The sequence below is a fragment of the Podarcis bocagei genome (genome assembly GCF_964188305.1).
Source record: "Podarcis bocagei genome assembly, chromosome: 6".
Lineage (NCBI taxonomy): Eukaryota > Metazoa > Chordata > Lepidosauria > Squamata > Lacertidae > Podarcis > Podarcis bocagei.
Window position 1 is genome coordinate 44,249,139 of NC_138130.1, and position 21,253 is coordinate 44,270,391.

The window sequence follows — 21,253 nt, forward strand, 5'->3', positions numbered from 1 at the left end:
AAATCATTTTACAGTCTATTGTTTTTACTCTCCTGACAGCTGTGTTTGTACACCTGCCTCCTCCTAGGGCTTAATTGAATTTCTGTCCTGCCTTTGGATCAATGTACATTGTACACTATATTTTAGGGAATATTGTATTTGCTTTACTAAGCAAACAGGTTTAGTTCTCATCTCATCTCAGCCATTCTTATATCAAGAATTTCTTCTAAAACTGACATATACAATTATCTGACTTCCCTCCAAGCAATGATTTCCTTTCTTTTGGAAATGGGATTCCTGATAAATATGTAGATAGCCCTTACCACTTCAGACTGATGTGAGAATATCATTCATGCCAGAGCAACTTTCTGGCCTCATCTTGGCACTCTGCATTCCAAATGGTGCTTCTGGTGTAATTATTCCTGACCCGGGATTAGATTCCGATACATTAAAAAAAAAAAAATTCTTTTTCTATTTATTGATATCAGACCGAGTGCATCTCAAGTGTCACAGAACTGTAAGCTGCCTCATTTATAGATTGCCTCTCGGAGAGTTCATCACAGAACCCTGCTTACTCAACCAAGGACCTGGGAGCCTAAGTGCTGCCACTGCCATGGATAACAAAATGGTTCTATTGCGGGAAAATATTTTCATTCTTTCATGCATCTTTCCAGCATGATTACTTCAGCTCAAGCTGGGGAATTATGAGGGAGACACTGTGCAGTCCCTCATCGTTTCAATGGATATGAGTCAAGGGAGCATTTTGGTGCCTTGTACCCCATGGGTTAAACAAGCATGCCTTCTACTTGAGCTACATCTCTCCCCCCCCTGCACCCCACCCTGAGTTGGCAGGGTTTTAAATAGCAGGAGGGCCACTACCACATCCACATCCCTGCAAGACAGCTGGGGAGGGAGAGGAGGGCATTAATATTGCTCCAGCGACTGGGCCCCATGTCATTGCAGACCAGCTCAGCCCCTCCACACCTCTGGCATGCCCCTTCAGGGCTGCCTTCTGTTTATGGCTGTTGGGCATCCCATAGGGGACCCTCCCACCCGTCTGCACATTTGACAGGTGAACGGGGGAAATGCCACACGATTGAAGGGATGTTTGAGTCACTCCATTGGAGGTGGCTGGTAAGAGGCCAGCTTAGCTGGGAGAGCTGGGTGAAGGAACATCTCTATGCTGTTCAGTAACAACATACAGTTGCCCTGCACAAGAGGGATGGGAATTGCTCTGCCTGGCTGCCATTTTACACTGTTGCTAGGGAGTATGTCCCACTGAACTTAATAGGGTAGATTTCACAGTAGATTGTGCTGTTAAAAGCAACCAAACCTGCAAGTTGATGTGATCACCTTACCTTACCAACGAGGCACTTTTGCATTCATTTCAATGGAGGAGAGAAATTGACTAGATGAAAAACTGGTCGCATTGCACCTTTGTTCTCTAAATATGTGATCCAAGATTGCCAAGAAGTCAGACTTTAATTTGAATGTATTGATGGGCAAACATGTACGTTTCAGTCTCTCACTTCTCCAATCTTAAGTTCAGTCCTCCACATTTCCACGTTAGTTTGTGATTTTTGTTCACCAGCATTTTAGTGCAAATTTCTCCCAATGTACAAATTTTTTTATGCAGTTTTGCCTGGTATAGAAATGCTTTCAAAGCCATTTACATTTTGCTTGTTGTTTCCACTAAAATAGCCATTTATATACACACATCACACTGTTATACCCATTTCTGTACACATTATTTCACTGGAGAACTGCACTGCAAAATTCAGAGACTTGCAAAATTCAAAGGATGTCTGTGTTTTGGTCTGCATCTTGTTTTTGGATGCAGACCAAATTTAGGTAAGTTCACTTTTAAATGAGAACTGAATCAAATTATCCCCCCCATACAACTGCACTCAGGGATGACACACATCCTTGAAAATAAGGAAAACACCACCGTGTAGGCTTGTCATCTACAATTCTGCTGGATCATTCATATTTCATTGTGCTTTGTTACGGCAGCTTGTTTTCCAGAAATCAAGATCCTCTGACATGCGTATTTATTTCTATTAAGCTTAATGAGTTTTTCCCCTCAATTACTTGTACAACTTTATTTACACAAATTTTCCAATGCTAGCAGAGCATGCTCTTCCTGTTCAATAATATGACAGCAGAAGTGAGTGCACAATGGCTGCTAAATACATTTACCTGCATAATTTTACCCACATTTACTTTTCACACAGCCATCTCTTTGTTCTTACCATTCAGTTTATCCTAGCCAAATTGATGGCTCTAATATATGACTCCCTCCCAGAACAGGATCCATAAAGACTCACTGGACCTGAAAAAAAAGCTCATCTGCTTGTGTCCTTGTTGGGAACAAGAAATCAGATGGTATGACCCCTTTGTTAGTCAACCTTCACTGGTTACCAGCTCTCTGACATATTGACAAGAATGTTTTACGATCTGATTTTTATTGTTTATTAGGTAGTTCATCTGCTTCTCTTTCTGAATTGATGGCTTAGAGCAAGCCCCTTTGCTCTCTGCAAGCAGCACGGGCTGGAGTACAATGGCATGTGTCATTCTCTTTGAAGTGCGCTTGATGTCTGTAGACTATAAAATTAGACGACCTGCTTATATAGCAAAATATGAAACTTCCAGGGGGAAAGTACTGTTTACGGTAATGTTATTATTATTCTTTTGCTACCTTATTGGTAGCTTGAAAAAGTTCCCTAGACTATGGAAAACAGGTGAATAGGATTGTAAGTTTGCTTCTGCTGAGGCTGGGGTTAAGTAGGCTGTAGCTCCCCATCGAGCCACCAGCGTAGCCCTCCCTTGATATGTGACTTAGGCTGGCTCAAATTCAAAGGGCTTGTCTAACATCTGCCTCCTTACTATGGACACCAAAGAAGGTTTGCTAGAGGCCTCAAATTATTATGGACTCCTCCACACAATTTTTCAATGCTGCATTCATTCTGATTTGCTTGCAGAAACTTATCTAGAGATTGGACTATGCCCAGTCTTCAATAAGCATCAATCCTGATTTGCTTAAGTGGGACTTATATGTCTTCCCACACTTTTCAGTGCATGTCCATTCAAAAAGTCAGTTTTTTAAAAAAATAAAAAGAATTTGTACTGCTAAGGAGACAGAATGTTTTCATCCACTTTAACTGTGAAAACCTATTTTGAAGCATGTGTTTGAATCCTGCTTGCAAAACAGTGGCAATCTGGAAGCACCTAATGAACCTTTGTTGGCCGTTCCTGCCTAGGAGAGCAAAAAAGTATAAAAGGAACCTCCTTTCTAAACTGGGCAAAGATATGGATGGGTGGGCAAACTATCAGGCTATATTCAGGTTCAGAGGCTGCAGACCTCTAAATACCCCCATGCACAAATCCTGTTAGCACTCAGCAGGTGAGCTTGCTATTAGAGGGAGTGCTTGGTGAGTTTATAGATAAACTTCATGGGTAGAAAACAAGGTGTCAGGATTTCTGAACTTGTGCTTTCATAATAACTGTTCATATAAATTTCAGAAACAATATTTGTTTTTGAGTATTCATTTCAAAACTTTATGGTCCCTTATCCAGTTGAGTGATGTTTAAATCCCATTGAAATCAATTGAGCTTAAGTTATTTGTGAAAAGCTTGTCCCGTTATCTTCAATGAGACATAAATGCAACTAACTCTAGCTAAACTGGGACCATGCCATTGACTCTGTTCATTTCCTCTTAATTTGCACTTGATGATTGTGATCAAAACAGAAAGGGGAAAGGACTTGAGAACAATTGATATTCTACTTTAAAAACCCTTTCTTTTCTTTGTCTGCTTTCCCCCCTGTATATTGCTTTAAAGAATGCTAAAGCAAATGCTGATCTTAATCAGATCTGACCCTAAGTACCACACACTTCTATTTTAATATCAATATTAGAAACTTCAGATAAAGATTTGAAAGGGCAGGCCTAGTTTGACTATGCATTCTAATTAAGGCCACAAAAAGGTGAACACATATTACCTAAACAGAGGTTAATTTTTCTTTCATGTACTTCGGCTTTTTACTTTTGTAAATTATTGATTCCTCTGCCTATTAGTCATTGCACATTAAGCGGCTCCTTTGGAAATGACTTTCACCCCCTCAGTGTTCATGGAAGCGGAAGAAAAGCTTCTTAGCGGCACAGTGGGGTGAACTTAGCTGTGGCTCCATCCTCTCTCAGGCAAGAAGCCTATCTATGTATGTACCTATGAACCTGCTTAAGAAGAGCAGCCCTGCTGGAACATACTTAAAGGCCTATCTGGTCCAGAAGTCTGCTTCCCACAGTGGCCAATCATATGCCTATGAGAAGCCCACAAGCAGGGCATGAATGCAACAGTCCCCACACTTTCTGTTGTTTCTAAGCAACTTGTACTTAGAAGTATGCAGCTTCTGGAGGTAGCTGGATAGCCTTGTCCTCCATTGATTTATTTAATCCTACTTTAAAGCCATCTAAATTGGTGGCCATCACCACATCTTGTGGTAGCAAATTCCATAGTTTAAACTATGCACTGTGTGAACAAGTACTTGCTCTTGGGTGTCCGTGTCCTTATTACAGGAATTATAAGGATTTACACCCCATTCCGCAACATATGCTCAGCATAGCTTATGAAGAAATAATGACAGTCTCAGGCTATTGAATGGATGTATGAACATTCACTTGGGATGGCTAAATAATGTAATGTGCCATGTGAGAGACATACCCTGGTGGCCCTTGCAATGCTGCAAAGGATATTTGGCCATAATTCTCAGATCATAAACATACTTGCTAGGGAGTAAGTATCCTTGAGCTCAGTGGGACATAAGAGTAAATGTGTTTAGGATCACACTGCCACTGTCATCTTATTTGAAATAAGTATTTTACATTTTCATATTTATTTTAACTTTTTAATTCTATTTATATACCTGTTTCCTTTCTGAGTCAATGGTGGCATCTGAATAAGTAGGCTTCTTCTCTGGTAATGGCAAAGTTATGGCTGTGGATATGGCAAAGTTTTTGCTGTTGATGGATGGGGTAGTGACTCCCCCAGCAGGCTGCTGTTCTTCAGCAGAAAGGTCTGGGCGGGCTGAGGTTTTTATCCACCTCTCGGCTGGGAATAGACTTCCTACTTCTGCTAACCTTCTGTCTCTGCAGAATAATGCAAACATGCTTCCTTTCGCTTCACTGTGGGATTGGTTGTGGATTTATTATATTCATAGCTTTCTGGGTTGCTTACTATTTTTCTATGAAAGTAAGCATTCAGAAGGTTGTTGCCTACCACCCCAGTAACCTTTTCTCAACTCCTTATGCACATACAGGGAGATCAGGCCTCTAGGCTACAATTTCAAATCAATTAAGCTGGAGTAATTGCTCCATTGAAAGTAATACGATACTTTTAAGTACTTGGGCTTAACTGGGTCCTATTCTGGCTGCTGTTTCCCCAATCAACGTAATTGTTCCAATGAATGTTCACACACGACCTTTGCGTAGATTTAGCATTCTCATTATGGCAGATGATGGGACTTCCTCAAAGGAGTAGCTCCAACCTTTAGCATGGCCTTTTTCTTTTTACAGGTATTCTGTCTCTTGTGTATTGTCCCAGTTTTAAAATCTAGAAATGAAAGATGAAGCAGTGGCTGGAAGAGGTACCGATGCACACAGAAAACAACTTCTAGCAGAGTTATCAGCTTATCCTCCCTGAGCCTATAGAGTAAATTTTAATTTATATCTCTCCCTTCAGTACCTGAGCATTGATTTTTATTCAGGAGATAATACCGCTCCATCGGGGAACTGGCTCCTTGCTTCACAGACCCATTCTAAGTTAACAATGTCAAAAGTTAAAACGGCAGCCAAAGTTCTAAAACATTTTCTCGGGGAAAAGCGTCATATTTGTTTCTGACACTTAGTTAAAAAAGAAGTGCTAATGTATTCAAGTGAGGGAACATTTCTACAGGCTGTAGGGAGAGACCATCAGATGCAACTTGTCCATGAATGAGAAGAATGCACATTTAAGAAGGGCAAAATTATCACTTAAAATTTTATGTGTGATAGATTACCCAGGATGACACAATTGTTTGATGTTTCACAAATGCAATGTAGGAACCGAAATCCTAAATAAACAAAACAATGTTTTGTTCTGGAGCCCAGTGATAACATTTTTGAGTATGGCTGACAAAACAAACGTACTATAGCATAGCCTCACCATCTGCCCACAACTGGTTTAGGTTTTTTTTAGTCAATACGCTTCTGATAAACTTTTTGTTCATTTTTCCTATTGTTTTTGTGTATGGAAATGGATGTATTCTGTTTTGTTTTTGTCTTTAAAAAAGATCACTATAGAAATTACCTGGGGGGCGGGGGACGATGACGACGGACTTTGGTTTCCCAACAACTGAAACATATGGAATCTAAAGCTCTAAATACAACCTGGTGTGTGTGTTTCACAGTTTGACAGTGGAATGGACTCCGTCGGGATGTTGTGGACTCTGCTTCATTTGAGGTTTTTAGGCAGAGATTGGATGGCGACCTGTCAGAGATACTTTAGTTGAGATTCATTGCAGACAGTTGGACTAGATGACCCTTGGGGTCCCTTCCAACTCTACAATGCTATCATTCTATGATTCTGTGACACACACGTGGAGTAGGGTTCAGACAATGCCCACTGTCCCCCAACCTGCTCATGTTCAACAGACCTTTTGAAATTCTGAAAGTTTGCTTAGTGCATGGACGTTGAATTAACTGAAATGTCAGGGAACCTGTGGTCTAAACGACTGAGCCTTTGGGCTTGCCGATCAAAAGGTTCTGGTTCAAATCCCTGTGACAGGGTGAGCTCCCGTTGCTCAGTCCCAGCTCCTGCCAACCTAGCAGTTTGAAAGCACGCCAAACGCGCAAGTAGATTAATCGGTACCACTCCGATGGGAAGGTAAGTGGCGTTTCCGTGGGCTGCTCTGGTGTCAGTGTTCCATTGTGCCAGAAGCGACTTAGTCATGCTGGCCACATGACCCAGAAAAACTGACTGTGGAGTGGACAAACGCCAGCTCCCTCGGCCTGTAAAGCGAGTTGAGCACTGCAACCCCAGAGTCATTTGCGACTGGACTTAACTGTCAGGGGTCCCTTTACCTTTACCTAGATTACATGGAGAGAGCCATCATGTTTATATGTCAGTAGTCAACCTCCTCTGATGTGCCACAGTGCATATATGCCAAAGGCATTTGAAAACAAATTGCTATCAGAGAGGCACACAGGTGAATGAAGAGCTCAGGCTCTTTGCTGTCAAAGTTTTACTTAAATGTTTTATTGACCATCATTCAATGTGCCTTGTATATTTGCTGAAGAGTTTACGAGATTTTTTTCAGTTCAGCCCATGTTGTAATCATGCATATGGAAGGAACTCAAGCATAACGTTTTGTAATTAAGATTAATGCATGGTTGTAAGATCTTCGGTGCTTGCAGGATTTTAGAAATCTATTAATTTCTTATTAGTTTCAGTATAATGATTAAACCTTTTAAATGGAAGGCAAAATAAACTGCTGAACCCAACATTGCGAGAGACCTAGCATGTGCTGTTCATTTAAGCACTTTCAGTGATTTAATTATATTTGATCCCATAATCCTTTCACTGAGTTGGAAATTCAGAAGTTTCATTTAGATTTAAGTGATGGTTAATGAGGGCAGTGGGATATCTTTTGTGGTGCACAACTTGTGAATAATGCAAACTATAACTCATATCTCTTTCAGCAAAGAAAGCAGAACCAAATCTCACTGAGAGTATGTTCTCATTACAGAGGTTAAGTGAGCAACATAGAATAAATTATCAAGTTCTCATTGCACACACAGGCTATAGCGAGGAAGACAGCCTTTCATGAGCTAGCCAGGCTTTCCTCATGGAGGCAGAAAACAAAACTCTGTAGGCTCACATAACTCATTTGGAGTTATGTCAACAATAAAAGCCCCATGGATGTGTTGCAATCTAGAACACATCCAAAATCTTTTACTCTCTCACTTATATCTATATCATGTTCTTCCTTCAAGGAAAGTTTAGGATGGCATATACACTAGGTGCGTACAGTGGATTTGAACAAATCCAGAATCTTGAACTGGTCACTCCAGACAGATTTGGGACTGGTTCAGACTAGGCATCAATGGAGAGGGAAAAGATACTAATTGACCCACAACTTCTCACTTGTAGCTTGGCTACCGCAAAGGGATTATCACTATTTAGCTGTGATGCCCTTTTAATTTGCAAGAATGGGAAGTTTTGGGTTGTGGTTTCTGCAGTGGTCTTCATTCTCAACCACTGGATCTCTGGTGAATTTCATATCAACTAAATCAGGCTTACTCAGCCTCGGCCCTCCAGATGTTTTGAGACTACAATTCCCATCATCCCCGACCACAGGTCCTGCTAGCTAGGGATCATGGGAGTTGTAGGCCAAAAACATCTGGAGGGTCGAGGTTGAGGAAGCATGAACTAAACGAATTGCCTTAATTGGGCTGCATCATTGTGAAATTGCATGCTTGTTATTCCCAATTCTCCTGTGCAAACATACAGTTTGTTTGCCCCTTGCATGCTCCCCCAACCACTGCAATAAAGCATCCCAACAAATTTGCTATTTTAAAAAGTGGATGGGTAAGATTGCAACAGGCAGTACATGACATAAAAATTTAAAATTCGGTAATCATTCTCACTGCAGCCACCCTGCCCAAACCAAGGTAGCCACATCTGCTCCCAGCCTTTGAGCTGTTACCTATGCCTCACTGGTTTTCCAGCATGAGATTTTTTAATTTTATGGTTGTGTCTTAAAACTGGTTTGCCCAACTTAGTAAGCAAAACAATGGAAAAATCAGCAAGCCCTCTCTTCTATTTCAGAAGAGTTTAGAAAACCTTGATTATGTCAGAATTTTTTCGTGCTTGACTTTATTCTTCTTCCTGAATCTTTGATTAGATTTTTGCTTATCAATTTTAATCTGTTTGATGCTTTGCGTATTGTTTGATGTTCAGTTTTAAGAATTGTTTTATTGTTTTGCTTTCTCCTTTTGTGAGCCACCTTAGGGAGAGATAGTTTTAAAGGTAGTACAAAAAATTCTTAAACAAACAAACAGGTGTTGGAATGTTGAAAAATAAGAAAATAGGAAAACTGGGAATTTTCAAAGCCACCAAAATAATAAACCTGTGATAGGTATGCCTTCATTAATAATATTAGCGATTTTCCGCACCAGATAGATGGCCAAGAACTCTACAGTAATGCAAGACGACAGTGAATCTTTCTTCTGAGAAGAATATAATATTTTGTCCTGACTTCAGATACTACCTTACCAATTAAGTCTATCAGCAAATGCTGTCTAAATTTTTAAATGAGATCAGAGACTTGGTGCCTCAAACCATATGCCTCCAAAAGAGAAGAGGGCACTGCAGGTACTGGATGTAAATGCAAATGTTGTAATAGTGCCTAAAAATAGTGGAAAGATTTCTCAATATAGACTATTTTTCATTAGAAATCAAAGTTAGGGCTCTCAGTCTCTAGGTACACATTAGTAATAATGATTATTTCCTAGAAGGGGAGAATGCTGAAGTCTCTACTACGAATACTTTCAAATTAAAGTTCATTCAGCTAAAAGGGTTACTTACTCATGGGCAGAATTAGAGGAAATTTTCCATTACCAAGATATGCTAAGCTGCCTTTTGGGCAGCTGGCCAACTTTTAAGAAGGCATTACAAGCTTATCTCAAAAAATGTGTATTCCTCAGTAATAACTCAGGGAGCCCTTTGCATTCCTTGTAGATTTGGTTAGAATCCCAATTTGCGTCTTCATTGTTTTGATAGAGCTATCCAATTGCATTGAATGAGCAAAGGTAGAAGAAGAAAAAAGCATTTCACATGATTGTTTGCCTCAAGAGGGCAATTCTCTTTGCACAAGCACCTTTCCTGAAGCTTGAGCCTCAGTCTCTTAATGGTTTGTTGTTATATTATGAGTGGCTGGAGCCCTTATTAGCAAAGGCCTTAGGCTAAACATCTTTCATGTAAGGGGCCAGGATATTATTTTAGGGTATTGCTTTAAAAAATGGAAGTGTACATATATGCCCAATCAAGTACCAAAAACGGAATCCTTCTGAAGTAATGGGAAACACAGGGAGCAAATTGTATAACTCTATAAGAGTTTTTCAGAACAAGGGCAGCTTTTGGGGGAATATTACATGCCAGTAGCAGGTGGAGCAACAGATGCAATATTACATTCTAGTCTGACAAAAGTCAGATTTTTTCCACGCACACATACCATAGACCAAGGACACAAACCAGTTCTCAGCAAAGTGCAAAGCATGGCTGGCAAGGGGCCTGGCCTGGGCAGGAAGCATGGGGTTCACCATTCTTTGGTAAATGACTTCTTTGGCATGATCAGGTGCCAGTCCTTGCCTATCGATAGATAAAGACAGAGGCTTGAATCATTAAAAGTGCTCTCATGAGATGGTTGTTGAAACCCGCCCTCCTCTTTAGCCTGCTGCCCACCACATACTTCCTCCATTCAGGAGATTCCCTGACCCCTCAGTAAAGGTTTGTGGGCAGAGGGCCTTCAGGGGATGGTAAAGGTTCCTTCTGTGAATTGTCCTACCCAAGTGCTTCTTAGCTTCAAGCCATACTCTTTCATACCCTCCAACAATTCTCCAGTGAAAATAGGGACATCCTATTCGATTATTTCGATTTCTTCTTCTTCTTCCTCTTCTTCTTCTTCTTCTTCTCCTACTCACAACCACCACCACCACCACATCCTATTTATACCCCACCCATCTGAATGGGTTGCCCCAGTCCCTCTGAGCAGCATTCAACATATATAAAAACATAAGAAAACATCAAACATTAAAAGAATTCCCTATACAGGGCTGCCTTCAGATGGCTCAGGGGTCAGATAACTGAAGTCATATCCTCCAACATTTCTCCAATGAAAATAGGGACATCCTAAGGAGAAGCAAGGCATTCTGGGATCAAATCAGAAACTGGGATGGCTTCTGTAAATCCAGAAATGTCCCTGGAAAATAGGGATACGTGGGGGGTCTGCTCTTTATGACTGTGAGCTGGCATAATGTGAGTAAAATATTGTTTGATGCCAGTCAGCAGATGAGTTATTCAGGATAGACTTGACCATAGTTACATTCTTTAACAGCTTCAAAGAACTGTTATTTCTAGTGCAGTCATTTTAATATATTGTGTGCTGTAGGAGTCCTGTATTGCCTGGGTGCTCAGAAAAGAACATGCAGGTTATCTCTCTCTGTCCCCCCACCCCCAATGACATATGGAAGAATCTTTCAAGAATTACAGTGATAATGTCATTCTGGCTTTTCTCCCATCCAGTCAGGGTTACAAAATTAGCTGCACTATATTGTGAACATTTGTTCCCTATTTAAAACATTTCAGCTTGCACACAATGGACAAAAAGTTCACATTCTCATTGCTTCAAACTCCAGCCACGTTTTCTTGGCTGTTTATTGAGCCCATGGAAACATAAGCTACCTGTGTATCATGTTTGTCTGCTGATTTTTGCTTTTGGCAGAAGCCTGTATTCACATTAACCCAAAGACAACCTGCATGCATGCATGCAAACCCTGTGCTCTGTCTCAGAGACCCTGCTTGGAGACTAGGATCATGGCCTTTTGGGCGGTGGCCCAGGCATTTATGTCTGGAGCTGTCTTTCCCAGCCGTTCAATCAGCCCTGAAAACCCTTTTGTTCAATCTGCTCCTGCGCCATCTTCCAAGGGGAGCCTCCCACGGAGGGCATTGCACTAATGCAATTGTGTGGTTATTAGAGCATGGGTAACTTGAAATAATGTACCCAAGTAGCCTTGGGTGGGCCTTACTGTGAAAGGCAGCACAGATAGACTGGCAATAATAAATAAATAAATAAATAATGTGGCAGCCTGAAGGTGATTCTTCTCACCTAGCATATATGTGCCCTGAAAAAGTCATTCTTTCCATCAAGCACACCTCTGGCTACGGTTATTATTAGAGCAGAGGCAAGCGTTCTTTGCGAGTCCTACTCCTAGTTAATATTCTTTTGAGTCACTGCCATGACTCTCCGTTAAGAGGTTTTATCCTTTAGCAAGTATTTATTTAACCAGTCTCCTCTGACCATGAAAGTTGGTGGTTTACATTTGCAATTGTTAAGTGGGAGGAAGCTTGTAATTTTCCTCTAAGCTTAGAAGAACAAGGGAAACTAACATTTTCGTGTACCAACTGTCACTCAATCCACCTGCTGACAAGTGCTCTTTTGAGAACTGCACAATGTTTTGCATATAAAGTGAAGGCAGAGGTGTGTTTTTTCTCTCTCCTTTCCATTGCATTTTATACAGTTTAATTTCTTGCTAGAAGCGAAAATATTTTAGCTTTGGATTTTTTTATCTTTTAAAAAAGCTTGCAATCAAGAAGTGCATCCAGGTAGAGTGGAATCCTTTCTAAATTATATTTCATCCATGCCACCCAAGTGTAACCCATGCTATTGGCAGGTATTCTGCAGGAAATAGCAGTTAATCCCTGACCTATTAACAACCAACAAAATCTCCAACCAAATTTCTATCCTCCATTTGCCCATAACTGGAATTTGACACTATGATTTGGAGCATATTCAGATGTTATGGACAATCAGATAATTATCTGATCAGGTTTGATCTTTTGCCTATCTCATGGCCTTGCAAGGGTTGTGAAACATTTTTTTTACACAGGAATAAAATGTATAATCATGCTCTAGTTGCTACTATGCTATGTCCAAGAATTTATACAGTACCAAAACAAACAAACAATCTAAGAACTTAAATAACAATCTTTTAGTGTCTGTTAGAATTTAAACAATTGCTAGAGTAAAGACTGGATGTGTGTGTGTGTTTATTGCTTTAGCTTCTGGCTGGTAAGTGACGTTATTTAATTTTTAACTCCAGATATCAGAGCAATATGTATGACTTCAGAACATTTCTTCCCCCTTCTCATTGCCAATAAAGCAATTTCACACTTTCCTGAATTTCTAAGAGAGGCTATACTTGGAAGTGTTAATTAACCAAATCACTAGTAAGATGCAGTGAAAAACAGGATATGAAATGCAATTTCTATTCATCAGGTTGGAGTGGAAGTGAAGGAATAGCCATTATATGACGGATATTTATAGGCTTTCCGTTTTTAAAAAGTTGACTACAAAAGCTTACACTTATATTAGGTAATGGAGCACGCTAATAGAACCATTAAAGAAGGTTCGCAGGGGAAAAATGTTAATGATAGATTTTCAGAAACCAGCTTCACATTTCACAGCAACCTAAATGTTACTATAGGCTGAAAGTCGACGTAGCAATATTTTCTTAAAATGTGATGTTCTGAGGTTGAGAAAAGGTTTTAGAACCTAAGAATCCACTGTCATTTCCACAACAACAAGCTTTCATCTGTGACGGCTACTCGTGTTTGCCTTCTTCACCAAATATACAAACAGGATACTGGAAATTATGGAAATAACAAACAAACAAACAAACAAACAAAACCCTCATCCAGGAATAAGTGGTGATATTATGAACTTTCATTGTTCTGTGGGTTTTCTTTGCCCTGCATAACATTCTACTTTTGCCCTCCATGTTAAAAATGACTTGAATTTTTTAAAGGAGAGACAATATTCTTAATTATCAAACAGAACACCTAAAAGCTTGTGCTAACTCATGTGGAATTTTCAGCCTCTTACTTTGTTACACACCTGTTACAGTATTTTATCCAGGCTTAAAGAAATTACAGACAAAAGAAGGTGATTCAGTAAGGGCAATGTAGGTCATATCTACCGTGTATCCTCCTCCTGTTGAAAAATAGCATTTGTTTTTCAAGGAAACACTAAACTCTCCAAAGCTCAGAGCAGAACAATGTGAGTTGAGATGACAGTGCTCTCGCTCTCATTCATTTGCACGGTCATTCAGAATTCTTGAACGGTGTGATAAGAGAAAATGGGTGTCATTTCTCAGTTGACTAACCATTTCCCACTCTTGCTCATACAAAGCCCTGGATGTCTATGTGCAATGTGTTGCACATAGCTGCAATGTGCACAGAGTGCTGTTCTTCTTGAGTATCAGGAAAGGTACCAGCTAACAGGCCAATACAGTGCTGTCCATTCTAGATCGATTGCATGCAATGATGTGGCAAGACACCACTTACCACTAAATGCGAATGTGCAGAGATGGGAAGAATAAGCCTTTCAGTAAGATAACATGCTGTGCATATTTTATACAAAGGTTAGATAGCGACTGGCGATTTTGTTTGGTTGTGAAAATTGTAGGCTATCAGGCTGTCAACTCTCTTCATAGCTAATTTGTCCAACTCGTGGTCTGCTGCCTCTGGTATATGTTTTCTTCTTCACCTCCTTAGGTGTTCTGTGCCAACCTGTCACATCTTGTATTTGTTTCTGCAGTGAACTCTGGCAAAGAACCTCTCATGTTATACTAGCTCAGTACACAGCATGAAGTAAATGTCTGACTTTATTGTGTGATAAAAGGCAATTTTAATTTGTAAAGTGATTCCAGCTAATGGGAAACATTAATAATAATAATAATAATAATAATAATAATAATAATAATAATAATAATAATAATTTCATTTCATTTCTATACTGCTTTATATTTTAAAGGGAGGAAAAATCTCAAATCAGTTTACAACACATTAAAACATCAAATAAAACAAACCAGAATAAAACATTACTGGAGAGGGTAAAATATAATGTATACATTCAGAGCAACATAATTTACAGGAGACTAAAATATTACCTTAAAGATTTCAAAATAAAACATTACAAAGGTCAACTACAGAATGTATATCTAATGCAGCAAAGTGAACAAAATATTCTTAAACATTTCAGAAGAAAATATAAAATATATTTCAGAAGACAAATATAAAATGCACATTTAATACAGCATAATTAGCAAGAGAATAAAACATTATTCTAAGCATGGAACATATCGGCTGCTGTTGCTGCCATTCCTGCTGATGGTGGTTCATGGCAGATGGTGGCTGTGGAAGCTCACGCTTGATATTCTGGGCGTCCACTAAGAGACAACCAAGATGGCTTCTGGTCTCTTCACCAGTCGTAGCTTTTGTAGCTAGAGTAAATCAGGGCCCTGCTCTCCCAGGCCAAGTGTGAAAAGGCCTGCAAACAGTATTTCATCCCCCTGTGTTTATTCATACCCTTTCAGGTTCCACAGTCTAGGAGAAATATAGAAAGTAGTGATAGTTTCTTTTAATAGTTTCTTTTACTTTTCTTTTACTTTTACTATAGTTTCTTTTACTAGTATGAAACTGATAACATTTTCAGCCACGGTGGGTCACAGAATGCTTTATACACAAGTTAGAAGCCTCTGTATCCTTGGAGCTGTGCAGGCTTATTCAAGTCCTCAGATGTTAACCAGGATTGCAGCATCTGACCACAGTCCAATAGAGAAGTTGAAATAAATATGTTGGATCTAGACAAGGTTGGTTACAATTTGTTGACACTGAAATATGTGGAAACCAAGCAATATCGGCTGGTGTGGTGAAGTCACAGTCTCCTGACACTAGCATCACTTCAGCTTATGTGGATGGGGCAAGGACATTGGCAGTGTCAGGGCTGTGTATTCAGGTAAGCTATAGTGAGAGCTGTGTCAGGAGGGTTTCTCTTCTCTGACAACTATTGGACCTAGCTTAAATCATGAGTAACTCAAATAAGTTTTTTAATTACCTTGTATACAGTTAACATTTTATATTATATTACCTCCCTCGTTGGATCATCACCTTGTCATGGTGAGTGGGCTTGCACGTTCCTATGATCCTTGTGAGCGAAGCCGTTGGGAGTCTTGTACTCCCAGTAGGGTCACCCAAGGCAGTAAGGTCAAGGGGGAGGAGCTACACAAAGGATGATCCAATAAGTGGCCTCCACAGTCACTTATGGACTCAGTGTTAAGACTGTGTTAATGGAAGACATCTTACTTGCTTCTGAGTGATCGATAAACAAGAAGAAGAATATTATATTACATCCAGTGAATCTCTTATAGAATTCCAACCATTTTTTTACTTTGGTAAATACAATGAAATGGAACTGATTTCTCCACACGGACCTAAGTGCAATTAACTTAATCTGGATCCAGATAGCTAATATCCAACTAAGTTATGGTTAGAGTAGACCCATTGAAATCAGTGAAACAAATTTTCTAAGTCAATTGATTACAGTAGGTCTACTCTGAGCATGACTTTGGTGAAAATCACCCTATATGCTTAAAACACCTACACTTGTGATGCATTATACAACAAACTGGGTTTTTAGTGTTGCAACTCCATATCTCTGAAATAAATTACTAGCTGAAATCAGATAACCAAGTTTCAAATGATCATGTATCATTTTCCACCAAGAAGCTAGCTTAACAGCGTTAACAAATTCATAACTGATTCCAAAATCCAGCTATTCTATAACGCGTTGAACAAATCTCAGTAATATCAAATGGTTCAGAATTATGTAGTTTCTGCAACAACAGCCACTGTATGCAAGGCGTCATTTCCTATCAATATTATACGACAAGAGTAACTCAAATGCAGGAAGTCAGCACTCACAACTTATTTATACTGCATAAATCCAACTGAAATAATAAAGACTGACTTTCTTATGAGTAAAGGTGTAATTTTCAAACTGCTTATGACAGAGTGGCTAAAGGATGTAGCATAAATATGCTTAGAATCCTGTCCAAAGAAGATTGTTTTAGGAGTAACATCTAAATGGCACAAGCTTCCTATTTTATTCCTACTGAAGATGTTTCAGAAACTCTAAACCCTGTAAATGACTGCCAGCATAGATGTAATCTTAGAAAAGTAGCTAATGCGTCTTTTTTGTTTCTGTCATTCTCTGGAATAAAAATGGCAATACTGTATTCAAATAATAATCAGTGGAAGGAAAAATACAGTGTAAATGTTTCACTTTATATGATTATAGAGAAAAGGTCAACTAACATTGAGAATAGTGAGTCCCTTCCCCTTTATGTGGCTACTAATCTATTGGAGCATTGAGTAAATCACGTTACAGTTTCTTCTTTCTGCCCGTATCTATCAAACTTTCTTTCTGTCACTCCCTTCTGTAACAAAAAAATACATCAACCACAATTGACACAAGGAATAAAAATACTGTTGTTACCTTAGCCAGAATTGATATTAAATATATCGCACATAATTCATCTGTTTTAGTTTGCTATTAAGAGTATGAAGATATGGATCCAAAGAACTGTGAGCTGAAGGAGAAAATGCACCAGTGCCGTTCCATAATTTCTTGAGCATGCACTTGCAAAATGCTTTTAACAATGCAGCACCACAGGGTATTACAGATTAAATTTTATGTTAAGGACGCAAGATACAGCCTGCAGCATTATTAACTCCACCGGGACATAAAAAGGGTCTTTTGTTTTATCTATTAAATTTATATCCTGCCTTTCCGCTCAAAGGAGCCAAGGGCAGCAAAGTGTTGTCCAAGATTTTGCACAACAAGAAAAACTATATCTGGGATTAATTAGCTAATGCAATGCCCCTCCGTGAGAAGAACAGGAATGATAACATGCAGAAAAGAAGGTGTTTTCCAACATCACAAATTTCTTAAGATGGTAACAGTAACAAAAACAAATTAAAATTAAAGAGAACAAAATATAACTAAAAGAAGTGGAAATAGCAAGTTGAATGGCAGGAACAGAAGGAAATACTTTATTTCCTGAAAAGACATTCTGGTTAAGGAAGGAAATACAGTGGATGCTTGGGTTGCGAATGTGATCTGTGCAGGATGCACGTTCACAACCCGCAGTGTTTGCAACCCGCAGCGGTGCGTCTGCGCATGCGCGGATTGCAATTCGGCGCTTCTGCACATGCACAAAGCGCGTTCTGCGCATGTGCGACCCACAAAACCCAGAGGTAACCCGTTCCGGTACTTCCAGGTTTTGGTGGGTCCGAAAAAATGCAACCTGAAGCGTCTGTAACCCAAGGTGTGACTGTAGTTGGATACAGGATACTATTTCCATAGTGGCACAAGATAATCACTGCCTAAGATCCTGTGGTGTCTAGTACAAGTGGAAGGGCGAGGAGGCCTATGTCTTCTACTGGTTTCCCCCTTTATTTAGCCTTCACTATATCCCACATAATATCTGAGTATCCTTGGGATCCAGAAGGTGTGGCAGATAAGCCCTGATCTGTGAGGAGAACCTCACTCAAGATTTTAAAGGAGCCAAATAATACAGGTTATATTATAATAATTATAGAGAACTAGTCCCCTTTCTGCAAAGCTTGTTCGTACCCTGACTTGGAAAAAAACCTGCTGTGGTGAATGATTTAATGTTAATAAGCAGGATAATGTTCTTATTCATGAATTTACTCTAAAACAGAGCTTTCCAAACTGTGTCACGACACATTAGTGCATGGGTAGGCAAATTAAGGCCTGGGGGCTGGATCTGGCCCAATCGCCTTCTAAATCCAGCCCGCAGATGGTACGGGAACCAGTGTGTTTTTACATGAGTAGAATATGTCCTTTTATTTAAAATGCATCTCTGGGTTATTTGTGGGGCATAGGAATTCATTCATTCTCTCCCCCCCAAAAATAATATATATATATATATAGTCCGGCCCCCCACAAGGTCTGAGGGATGGTGGACTGGCCCCCTGCTGAAAAAGTTTGCTGACCCTTCATTAGTGTATCAGCTGCAGTGTGTACGCATGTCGCACAAACGCTTCCCACACTGTGAAGGGGTTAGTTTAACCTCCAGTTTGCTAGTAAAACTGAATTACTGGGTCACGAAATGATGCATGTCTAAAAAGTGTGGCACCAACATGAAAAGTTTGGAAAGCTCCGCTCTAAAATGTGACCTTGCTGTATTGGCTAAATGACATAAATTGATACAGTATTAAAATTAAAATGGCAAGGTAAACAGCCAAGAGTAGCTGCAACGTTGCATTAATGTTTGCAATGCAGGGCCTGGCTATCAATCATCAGGCTATACAACTGTGATTTTACAATTGCATCCTAATCACATTATTATGTAATAAATCACAGTAGGACAAAAGAGAAGTTACTTCAGAGTAAACATGATTAGGATTGTGTTACAAATTAGCAACAAGGATTGACTGCTTTGCTTGGGATATATAATAGAAGCAATAGTAGTACAGGAAAGCTAACAAATCTCTCTTCTTACTAGCTCACAGAATTGAAACAGGGGGAGAAATATAGATAGTTGTAATTGGGTCAGCCTACCCCATTTCACCACCTAAGGTGAAAAGGGTATGTTTCATTGTGTTTTTCATTTATTAGGCTTTAGTAGCTTGCCACCTGAAGGTCTCCAATAGACTTACAGCAAAAAAGGCAAAAAAAGATATGTACAGTGGTACCTCAGGTTAAGTACTTAATTCGTTCCGGAGGTCTGTACTTAACCTGAAACTGTTCTTAACCTGAAGCACCACTTTAGCTAATAGGGCCTCCTGCTGCTGCCGCACCACCAGAGAACGATTTCTGTTCTCATCCTGAAGCAAAGTACTTAACCCTAGATAATATTTCTGGGTTAGCAGAGTCTGTAACCTGAAGCGTATGTAACCCGAGGTACCACTGTACTGCTTCCTTCCTTCCTACACTATCACCCCACCTCTCCACACTTCCAGCGGCGTTCCTGCAGTGGTGGGCTAGTTGGGGCGCTGCCTCTTGCATTTTCACTGCCTGAGGTGGGTGCTTCACCCTTCCCCATTGTTGGGCCGGCTCTGGTTGTAATACCGCCAGAATATATTTCTGTGGATCTGGTAACTTTAAACATAACAAGTCCAAACCTTCTCTCTCATGGAAAGGAGTACCATAGATTGGGGCCAGTATCTATAGGTCTATAGTTCTATTAGTAACTTGCAGATGCTTATTGATTACAATGTCACCCAATGTTGATATGTGATATATACTTTGGGCTTGCGCATATACCCTTATTGAGACCTTTGTACCTAGATTCTGGAAATAATAAAAAGAGGCAATGATAGATCAGGGTTTTACTTATAATCACAAAATAGTATTTCTGGGATACTTAAAGGATACTGCTGCAGATGATTATCTAACTAGTAACTTTTTATAGTGCTGTATATTTGCATATACAGTCATACCTCGGGATGAAGTAGCTTCGGGATGAATATTTTCAGGTTGCACTCCACGACGACCCGGAAGTAATGGAGCGTGTTACTTCCAGGTTTCGCCGATCACGCATGCGCAGACGCTCAAAATGACGTCATGTGCATGCACGGAAGTGCCGAATCGCAACCCGTGCACGCGGAGACACAGGTTGCGTTCGCTTCTGGATGCGAACGGGGCTCCGGCACAGATCCCATTCGCATCCAGAGGTACCACTGTATATTACTTTCACTTATGTAGAATTGTATTCTTTTAGATCTAAAAAAATATAAATAAATAAATTCAGATTAATCTTGATGGGGGGTTGGACTAGATCAGTGTTTCCCAATGATGGCCCCCTTTCAACCTTGATTCCTTCTTGTGTCCCCCATGGGCATAGCCAAGGGGGGGGGGCTGCTGCTCCCCACATAAATAAAAATCAATACAAGTCAATACAAATCTGAATTTCTGCCCCCCGTAACAAAAGCCTGCACCCTAACAAAAATCCTGGCTATGCCCCTGCCCCCCATCGTGCCGGTAGAAAGGTAGCTATTTAAATGTTTGTTTGTAAACAGAATGTTTTATTTATAATTTTTATAATTTGTAAAAATATAATTACATAAAATGATAGGAATATAATGAAGTATTGTTGAAGCAGAAAAACATATAATCATAGAGCTGGAAGGGACCCCCTGCAGTGTAGGAAACTCAGCTAAAGCATCCATGCCAAGTCTCCATCCAAGTCCAGAACCTTCTGAGGGAGATGCATCTTCCATGTATTATAAAAAGTCAACAACATTTACTTGACCCCTGTTATTTGACACTGGGGGGGGGGGCGGGGACACCTACAGATACGGTCCAAAAGACACACAGGGAATTCTGTATATATGGGAAAATTTTTAAAAGCAAGTGGTCCTCACTGATCTGGGGCAAAAAGATCTTGTCATGTGCAGGAGCCCTGGCTGCCTAGATAAAATACTATAGCCCCCCACACCCTTCCCTGGGAGTAAGGCTCACTGAACTCAGTGCAACTTTCTTCTGAGTAGACACTTAGTTATTTACTAGATGCAAGTCAGCAGCACCAGACGACCCCACTCACCTAGGCACTGGGGGTGCCTTGCAAAGTTGGGCCAATGCTTCCGACAGGCC

General features: G+C 40.0%; 1 long non-coding RNA gene across 3 annotated transcripts in view; it reads left to right on the top strand.

The window, feature by feature from the left end:
* The window catches only part of LOC308589033, a 566,573-nt gene that overhangs the window by 275,550 nt on the left and 269,770 nt on the right, over positions 1-21,253 (top strand). Inside the window, exon 5 of one of the 3 annotated variants that reach the window (XR_014009042.1) lies at positions 5,550-6,037. The exons of the other annotated variants lie outside the window; for them this stretch is intronic. This is a non-coding gene — a long non-coding RNA (uncharacterized lncRNA). Of the gene's footprint in view, positions 1-5,549; positions 6,038-21,253 lie in introns of those variants that run through there. 3 annotated transcript variants of the gene reach the window in all.